This window comes from Physeter macrocephalus, chromosome 16 (assembly GCF_002837175.3).
Source record: "Physeter macrocephalus isolate SW-GA chromosome 16, ASM283717v5, whole genome shotgun sequence".
Taxonomy (NCBI): domain Eukaryota; kingdom Metazoa; phylum Chordata; class Mammalia; order Artiodactyla; family Physeteridae; genus Physeter; species Physeter macrocephalus.
This window is the reverse complement of record NC_041229.1, coordinates 88388397-88398140: the sequence shown is the minus strand read 5'-3', so window position 1 is coordinate 88398140 and position 9744 is coordinate 88388397.

Genomic DNA, 9744 nt, shown 5'->3' with positions numbered 1-9744 from the left:
CAGGGTTCCAATCCACTCTTCAATTTTTGCAGAGAAAATAGTCTGGAAAGAAAATAGGCAAGAAAGGGGGAGGGAGGGGAAGAGGAGAAAAGAGAGGAAAGGGAAAGCTCATTGAGGATTGACCTGAAGCCCCCTTCTTTTTTTTTTTTGGCGGTACGCGGGCCTCTCACTGCTGTGGCCTCTCCCGTCGCGGAGCACAGGCTCCGGACGCGCAGCCTCAGCGGCCATGGCTCACGGGCCCAGCCGCTCCGCGGCATGTGGGATCTTCCCGGACCGGGGCACGAACCCGCGTCCCCTGCATCGGCAGGTGGATTCTCAACCACTGCGCCACCAGGGAAGCCCTGAAGCCCCCTCCCTGAAGCCCCCTCCCTGAAGCCCCCTCCCTGAAGCCCCCTCCCTGAAGCCCCCTCCCTGAAGCCCCCTCCCTGAAGCCCCCTCCCTGAAGCCCCCTCCCTGAAGCCCCCTCCCTGAAGCCCCCTCCCTGAAGCCCCCTCCCTGAAGCCCCCTCCCTGAAGCCCCCTCCCTGAAGCCCCCTCCCTGAAGCCCCCTCCCTGAAGCCCCCTCCCTGAAGCCCCCTCCCTGAAGCCCCCTCCCTGAAGCCCCCTCCCTGAAGCCCCCTCCCTGAAGCCCCCTCCCTGAAGCCCCCTCCCTGACAGCCTCAGGGATACCTTCCAACTTGGAGATGGGAAGGGAGGCTGCCCTGATGAACAGGGTTGCCCAAAGCAGAAAGGCAAAGGTCAGGATAGAGAATCCGCTTAGAGAAGCAGCTGTTCCAAGTATCTAGCAGCCAACTCCAAAGGCAAGAATAAAAATCCATTTCAGGCAAGCAGCAATGCACTAGCCAGGAAATCAGGCAGAGGGGACAGGTTAAGGGGCCCCTCAAAAAGCCTCTCCCTAAAACCCCTTTTGCCTAACCACAGCTTTAGAGACCTATAAAAGTTTTCTCAGTTCAATGATGGTGTATTTGTTTTACCATACTAAAACTATGTTACAAAACTAAAAGGAGCCTGCAGAATATACAATAAGCCAGGAGCCTTCCCTTATTTGCCTTCTTATCCTGTCAAATAAGAACCCTTTAATCAAGTAAGAACAATTTTACTGAGTCTCTTTGCATTTGCATTGAAGAGCTTTAAGTTTGGAAAGAAAGCTGCCATTGTTTTTTCTTACAGGGAGACCTCATTTTTATTGCACGTCACTTTATTGCACTTCACAGATACCGCAGTTTTTTACAAATCGAAGGTTTTGGCAACCTTCCATTGAGCAAGTCTATCAGCGCCATTTTTCCCACAGCATTTGCTCACTTCGTGTCCCTGTCACAATTTGGTAGTTCTCAAAATATTTCAAACGTTTTCACATTCGTTATGGAGATCTGGGATCGGTGGCCTTTGATGTGACTACTGTAATTGTTTCGGGGCCCCGTGAAACACGCCCAAATGAGAGAGTGAACTTAATTGATACATGCTGTGTGTATTCTGACTGCTCCATCAACCAGCTGTTCTCCCACTTCTCTCCCTCTCCTTGGGCCTCCTTATTCCCTGAGACAATTATCAAAATTAGGCCAATCAATAACCTTGCAATGGCTTCTTAAGTATTCAAGTGAAAGGAAGGGTTGCATGTCTCTTACTGTAAATCAAAAACTAGAAATGATTAAGCTTAGTGAGGAAAGCATGTCAAAAGCTAAGGTAGGTCTAAAGCTAGGCCTTTTACATGAAACTGTTGGCCAAGTTGTGAATGCAAAGGAAAACTTCTTGAAGGAAATTAAAAGTGATACTCCAGTGAACACACAAAGCAAAATAGCCTTATTGCTGATATGGAGAAAGTTTGAGTGGTCTGGATAGAAGATCAAACCAGCCACAACTTTCCTTTAAACCAAAGCCTAATCCACAGCAAGGCCCTGACTCTCTTCAATTCTCTGAAGGCTGGGAGAGGTGAGGAAGCTCCAGAAGGAAGGTTTGAAGCTAGCAGAGTTTGGTTGATGAGGTTTAAGAAAAGAAGCCATCTCCATAACGTAAAAGTGCAGGGTGAAGCAGCAAGTGCTGATGTAGAAGCTGCAGCAAATTATCCAGAAGATCTAGCTAAGGTAAATAATTAAGGTGGCTACACTAAACAACAGATTTTCAAGGTAGACAAAACAGCCTTATATTGGAAGAAGATGCCATCTAAGACTTTCATAGCTATAGAGGAAAAGTCAATGCTTGGCACCAAAGCTTCAAAGGATGGGCTTCTTCTGAAACAGAAGACAAATGGGAAAACATTTATTTACTTATGTTCCTATAAGGAATTGCCTCTGTTGAACAAGCAGTGTCCCTGATGAGAAGATAAACCAAGATAAGAAGGATGTGTAATGAAACTAACACCCAAGGAGAAGATATACAATGAATACATTGGATGCCATAGAGACAAATTTGCAACTTACTGATATAGAAGACAAACTGGAGAAAAACTCTGAGATCACATAGGAAGTGAATGCAGAGATGAAAATAATGAGGAAAAGGTTAGGGATAGATATTGTAGAATAAGTGAAATAGTGAAATGAAACCCACAGAATGGTGGGTGTTGCCCCAAAGATAATTGAATCCAGTCAAATCACATGGAATAAAAGCATTACTCAAGATAGCATTGAATTTTCCAGCACTAAACAAAGCTTTAGGTCTAGGAGAGCTCATCACCATACTCTGAAAAAGATAATGAACAGAGAGATCTTTTCCAAAGTGTAGGCTATTAAAATGTCAACACTTAAAGAATAATAAAGATCATGAAAATATCCATTCATGGAAAAAAACTACCTTTGAAAAGGAAAAATTGAGAAATATGATCAATATAAAATGACCTTCATTATGCCAATTATGCTTTATCCTTGATTTCTACTGTGGTTAGGATAACTCTTGCTGCCCTGCATTGGTTTATTTTTGTTTTTATTTTTAATTTACCATAGATGATGATGAAGATAGATAGATAAGTAGACAAACAGACTGACTCCATCCTTTTATCTATGCTATGCTACTTTTCTAACTTATTTTTTTAATGTGCTCTAAAATATATTACACACACAGGAGAGTGCATAAAAACATTCATGTGTAAATCTCTTCCCCTTCAATTCAGATAGAACCTGTGACTTGATGTAAGCAAGGGAATATGGCAAAGGTGATAACTATGTCTTTGACTATGCTACATCATATAAGACCCTGACTTAGTAGCCCAGAGAGAGAAAATTTTCTTCCTTGCTGGTTGGAAGAAGTAAGCTTCCACACTGCAAGAGGGCCTATGGAGAATGTTGCCAGACAGGGAAAGGCCGGCAGCCTCTCTTAACTGAGAGCAGGCCACCAGGCAATAGCCGGCAAGAAAACAGAGCTCTCAATCCTGTAACCTCAAGGATCTGAATTCTGCCAACAGCCTGAGCTTGAAGCAGATTTTTCCCCAGTCAAGTTTCTGATGAAATTGCAGCCCAGTGAAACTCTGGGTATAGCTAAGCCTTGCCTGAATTCCTAACATACAGAAACAATGAGATAATGCGATAACCAAGGGGTGAAAGCAACCCTTGTTTCCATCAAAGAATGAATGGGTAAACAAAATGTGATATATACATACAATGGAATATTATTATGCAGCCTTAAAAAGGAAGGACATTTTGACATATGCTACAACATGGATGAATCTTGATTCAATAATGCTAAGTGAAATAAGTCAGACACACAAAACAAATTCAGTATGATTCTAAATACTTATATGAGGTACTCAGAATAGTTAAATTTGTAGAGATATAAAGTATAATGGTAGTTGCCAGGAGCTGGAGGAGGGGGGAAACGGAATGTTGTTGTTTAATAGGACACAGTTTCCATTTGGGAAGAAGAAAAAGCTCTAGGGGTGAATGGTGGTGATGGTTGCACAACAATGTGAATGTAATCAGTATCACTGAATTGTACACTTAAAAATGGTTAAGATGCTAAATTTATGTCAAAAATTACATGATTGGATGGAAGTGTTGACTAATATAATCATTTTGCAATATATAAATGTATCAAATCAACACCTTGTACACCTTAAACTTACACAATGTTACATGTCAATTTTATTTCAATAAAGCTGGAAAAAATAAAGATAATTTAAAAAAGAAACTGTGAGATAATAAATAGATGTTGTTTTAATCTGCTAAGTATGTGGTAATTTATTAAGCACCCTAGGAAAGTAATGAAGCATTCTGTTCATTTATATATTATATTTTAAATATATATTTTATATTAATATATTTAATATATAAATATATTATATATATATTTTATATATATATATACAGTCTGATGAATGCTTTAAAGTGAATACCCATAGAACTACTACTCAAATCAAGAAATAGTATATTGCCAGCCAGCACCTTAAATGTCCTTGTGGGTCCCTTCTTATTCACACCCTAGAGCAAATGCTTTCTGGTTTTATTTTATACCTTTACTGTCTGAGAACACAACATGTTAAAACTGGAGGATACAACCCAAAGCTTTAATGAAATGTAAATTTATAGGTCTAAATGTATTTGTGATATTGTGATATAACAAGAAATATACATTTGATCTTAATCCATGTTTTGTTGGATTTTTACCTAGGTTTTTCAGTTTTTTGAGCTATTGTAAATGATATTATATTTTAAATTCCAGTGTGCACAGGCTCACTGCTAGCATAATGAAATACAACATTTTTTCATGGTTATCTTATATCTTGAGATCTCCTGACTCATTTTTTTTAATTCTAGGAAGTGTGTGTGTGTGTATCCTGTAAGATTTTCTACATAGATAATCATATCATCTGCAAGTAGGGACAGTTTTATTTCTTTCTTTGTGATTTGTATGCCTTCTACTTCCTTTTCTTGCCTTGCTGCATTGGCTACAACTTGCAGAACTATGCAATATAAGAGCAGTGCCATTGGCTATCCTTGCCTTGTTCCCAATCTTAGGGGAAAGCATTTAGTCTTTCACCATTAAGTATGTTAGATGTAGGTTCTTGTAAACACTCTATCAAGTTGAAAAAGTCCAAAGTGCTGATGAAAGAAATCATAGAAGATGTAAATAGAGACATATTATGTTCATTAATTGAAAGATTCAACATAATAAAGATGTCAATTCTCCCACAAATTGAAACATAGGTTTAACACAATTCCTATCAAAATCCCGGTAAAATATTTTGCAGATAGGCAATATTATTCTAAAATTTATATGGAAAAGCAAGGCAACTAGAATAGCTAAAGCAATTTTTTAAATGAAATCAAAAGTAGGAGGAACTCATCTATTTGATTTCATGACAATATATAACTACAATAATCAAGACTGTGGTATTTATTACTGGAGAGATAGACATACAGATCAATGGGATAGAATAAAGGAACCAAAAATAGACCCACACAAATATACCCAACTCATTTATTTTACAAAGGTGCAAAAACAATTCAATGGAGGAAAGATAGCCTTTTTTCTTTTTTTTTTTTTTTTTTTGCTGTACGCGGGCCTCTCACTGCTGTGACCTCTCCCGTTGCGGAGCACAGGCTCCGGACGCGCAGGCTCAGCGGCCATGGCTCACGGGCCTAGCCGCTCTGCCGTGTGTGGGATCTTCCCGGACCAGGGCGCGAACCCATGTCCGCCCGCCGACTCTCAACCACTGCGCCACCAGGGAAGCCCAAGAGAGCCTTTTAAACAAGTGATGGTGGAATAATTGGACATCCAAAGGCAAGAAAGAAAGTAGCAAGAAATGGAAGGGGAGGAGGGAGGAAAGAAGGAAAGAAAGAAGGAAGGAAGGAAGGAAAGAAGGAAACCTAGTCTCACACCTTATACAAAAACTAATTCAAAATGGATCACAGTAAAAAGTCTAAGAATATAATTAGAAAATAGGCAAAAGACATGAAGAGACATTTTGCCAAAGAGAATGTACAGGTGGCAATAAGCACATGGAAAGGTGCTGTACATCATCAGCCATTAAGGGAGTGAAAATTACCACCACTGTAATATATCACTACACATCTATCAGAAAGTCCAATACAATAAACCTGAATCACACATACATTGTTGGTGAGCATGTGTAATGATAGAGCCACTCTGGAAAACTATCTGGCAGCTTCTTAAAAAGCTAAAATACAAATACCATATGACTCAGTGATTGTACTCCTGGACATTTGACCCACATAAATTAAACTTTATGTTCACACAAAAAACATTATAGGAATGTTTATAACCAATCCCAATGCAAAAGTTTCCATACTATGTGATTCCATTCATGTGACATTCTTGAAATGGTAAAATTATAGAAATGGAGAACAGATTAGTGGTTCCCAGGGTATAAGGAGGGTACAAGGAGGAGGGAACTAGGTATTGGCTATAAAAGGGCAACATGGGGGATTCTCGTGGTGATGGGAATATTCAGTATCTTGACTGGATCAATATCAAGATATTGTGATATTGTGCTATAGTTGTACAAGATGTTACCATTGGTGGAAATTGGGTAAAGGGTAAATGAGATTTCTCTGTATTATATCTACATTATATCAATTGCATATGAATCTACAATCATCTCAAAATTAAAGGTTTTTTTTTAAAGGTTATATAATGACAAGCAAATGCAATTGCAAACTTGGGCTGGACCCTGGATGGAAAATCAAACCAAAGTAACAGCTCTAAAGGATTATTGGGGTAGAACTGAGGAGATTTAAACATGGTTGTATGTTAGATAATACTTATTGTACAAGTTAAATTTCTGAGTGTGATAATAGTGTTGTGGTTATATAAGAACCTATATAACTGTCCTTGTTCTTAGTACACTGAATTATTTAGGGACAATATGATAATATGCAACTAGTTCTCGAGTAATTCATAAATAAAATTTTTTTAAAACTCTCAAATAATTAAGGGAGGGGGGAGAAGGAGGGGAAAAGGGAGTGAGCAAGCCTGCCAGCCAACATGGAACATTCCTGAAAGATAAGCAAATAGGCAAGAGTGATGATGAGGGAAACAGCCTCCATAATCAGTAGTTATGAACTCTGTCCCATACTAAGAATCTTTAATGTCCTATTTGCCTAGACAGACACTGTCTCCTTTTCTAGTCCTTTAGATAAATGCTGTAAACTTTTCATAGATCTTAAACATTTTACTGATCAGCTACAGTGACCTGTTTCAGTACCTTTAAATAGGCTTTTTCAAGTTTGCCAACTTATGTCTCCAAAGTATACGTTCCCCTCCTGTCTGGATGTCCTGGCGTCTCATCTTCCCCAGTGGAATGTCAGTAAGCTGCTAGGCAATTCCTAAAGGTGGCTTTAGATTGTACTCGTTAAATGTTGTGACGTTGATAAATGCAGGGATTGGGGTGTAGTGGTCCCCAGGTCTGAGCAATAAGCACTCTCCTCCTTCCAGAATGTAGTCATATAAATAGCAAGGCCATGTTTAAAAGCTCTAAGTTAGTCATTTTTTTTCCTTCACAGTGGTTTCTTCAGGAAAGTAGAACTGAGTTTCAAAAATGTAAGGGGACATTTTTTGTTTTATATTTTTTACCTTCTGTAATGAATATTTTATCTTGTATGTGAGTTTTAATTTCTTTTTAAAGTTATTGGGGTATGTGGTATATGTGTGTGTTCATTTGTTTTTTAAAATAATACACTAACCTAGAATCCTAGGAAGAATGAGTAAGATACATACCAAGAACTAGATGGAACAAAAATTGACAGTCTTTCTGGGAAGTCATTTGAAACAGGAGTCATAAATATCCATAGCCTTTGACCTACCAATTTCCATTGAAGAAACCCATCTTAAAGTCGTAGTTTGAATGTGGGCAAAGGTTCATCCACAAAAGTTCACTGACACATTATAAAAGCAAATACTATAATAGAAATAATCTGATATTCAAACTTAGAGGAATAGTTAATTTATTATAGATGCAGGCATTTAGATAGGAAACTGCACATTTTCTAATATTATCTTGAGGCATTTTTAATTAATTAGGAAATGCTTGATGTAAGAAGTGAGATAAATATAAACTATTTTATGGGCAACAGAACTAAAGCTGATGAATCATTTCCAGTTTCCGATTGTGTTCCGATTTCTAATACTTTGTTTCCTCTTTGGAGTCTGTTATTTGGCACTTTCCTAATTTAGTTTTGAGGAATTTCCTCTCAGAAAACAATGCCTCTCTGGTCATGGGCAAAATGATCTCTCGTTTATTGATTTCTAGTGTTGACCCTTTATATCCCCAGTTCACTGGTGAAGAAAACAAAAAATGCAAATGACCCTTAATAAATGCCTTGAGAAGAAATTACCACCACCATCCTCAAGAAACCATTTTGGAAATCTTCCAATGTGCACATGTAGAATCTTCAAAGATCATTATTAGTTTAACAGAATTCTTACATGTTGTACCCCCTACAGAAACTCCTTCAGGAAAGCCTAGAGGATTAGCTATCATTCAGAACATGAAAATTACTTTGTTATAAGAAAGTAGTCAGTCCCATGTTATTCATCAAAGCAATGTTTTATTTAGAAAATCCAGAAAGAAATATATTCTGTTCTGGCAGAAACTGACGTGAAAGTATGATATTTTTGGTGGATGAAATGCTGAAAGTTCAATTTGAAACTGAAAATTGTTTCGTCCTAACAACCACAAGCCATTAACAACAGCACCATATGAAAAGGGCAAACGTGGGCAAAGGCTTCAGGAACCTGGAATGTGTCCTACTCTATGTGATGAAAAACTTAGAGTGACAGCATTAACCCCCAAGCACACACATACCTTCCATTCCCTTTCATAGTAAAGCAGCTTTTAATTTACTTAATTTTGTCATTGTAATAATTCTCATTTAGGCTGTTTCCAACCTATAAAATAATCGTATATTCTCCCCAAAGCATTTTTATTGAGTTATTTGCAACAAACTACATATTCTATAAAAACAATATTATTAATTGGGACTGGCTTTCCCTCTCCCCTCCGCTGTCTGCCCCACAAAAGGCTATGTGACTCATACTGTATCTGAAAAAATGTTTGCAATGAAAGAGATACAATTATGGAAAATAATACTGTTGCATAAAAGACACATTATTTCAACTTCAGTTGTGGACAATTCAGGGAAACTAAACATTTATTTATTTAACCGTCTTTTGGGGAAATTATATTATAAAATCTAATGAGGAACACTGGAAATATATCTCCTGTTCTTCTCACCACGCAAGCTCACACCACATTTCTGAACACTTCCTCTTTCGTGCATTTTCTCTGCTTTCCGCTGCCTCTGTGAGAGTTTCTACACCTGGCAACAAGCAGGAACTCACACACAAGAGACTTTTGAACTCAAGAGCCTTCCTGAATGGTAATCCTCTATTTGTTTCAAAATATAAATAAGCCAAACGCTTAACTATACATTTTTGATTTTGTGTTTCAGTGCCATGATTAAGGTTTTTGTTTTGTTTTGTTTTTTAAGGATCCTAATGTCCTGAAAGGTTTAACATTCTTCCATTCACACATCAACCATGCAAAAATCTGACTGAGAAATTCATTCAATATGCAGATGTTGTATAGAAGCAGAGTTAAGCAGGAATGCTGTAATGTTAAAGTATAATTTTCAAAAACTTCAACACAAGACTGCCACAGAAATCGAGAATGAACACATTCTAAGATTTTATTCAGCCCATTAATTAACGAGAGAATTAGTAAGATGATAAAGCTGGTCCAAAGGAAGTTTGGAGAAACAGAGATATTAAAGTCAGTCAAAGGAATGCTGAAATTTAC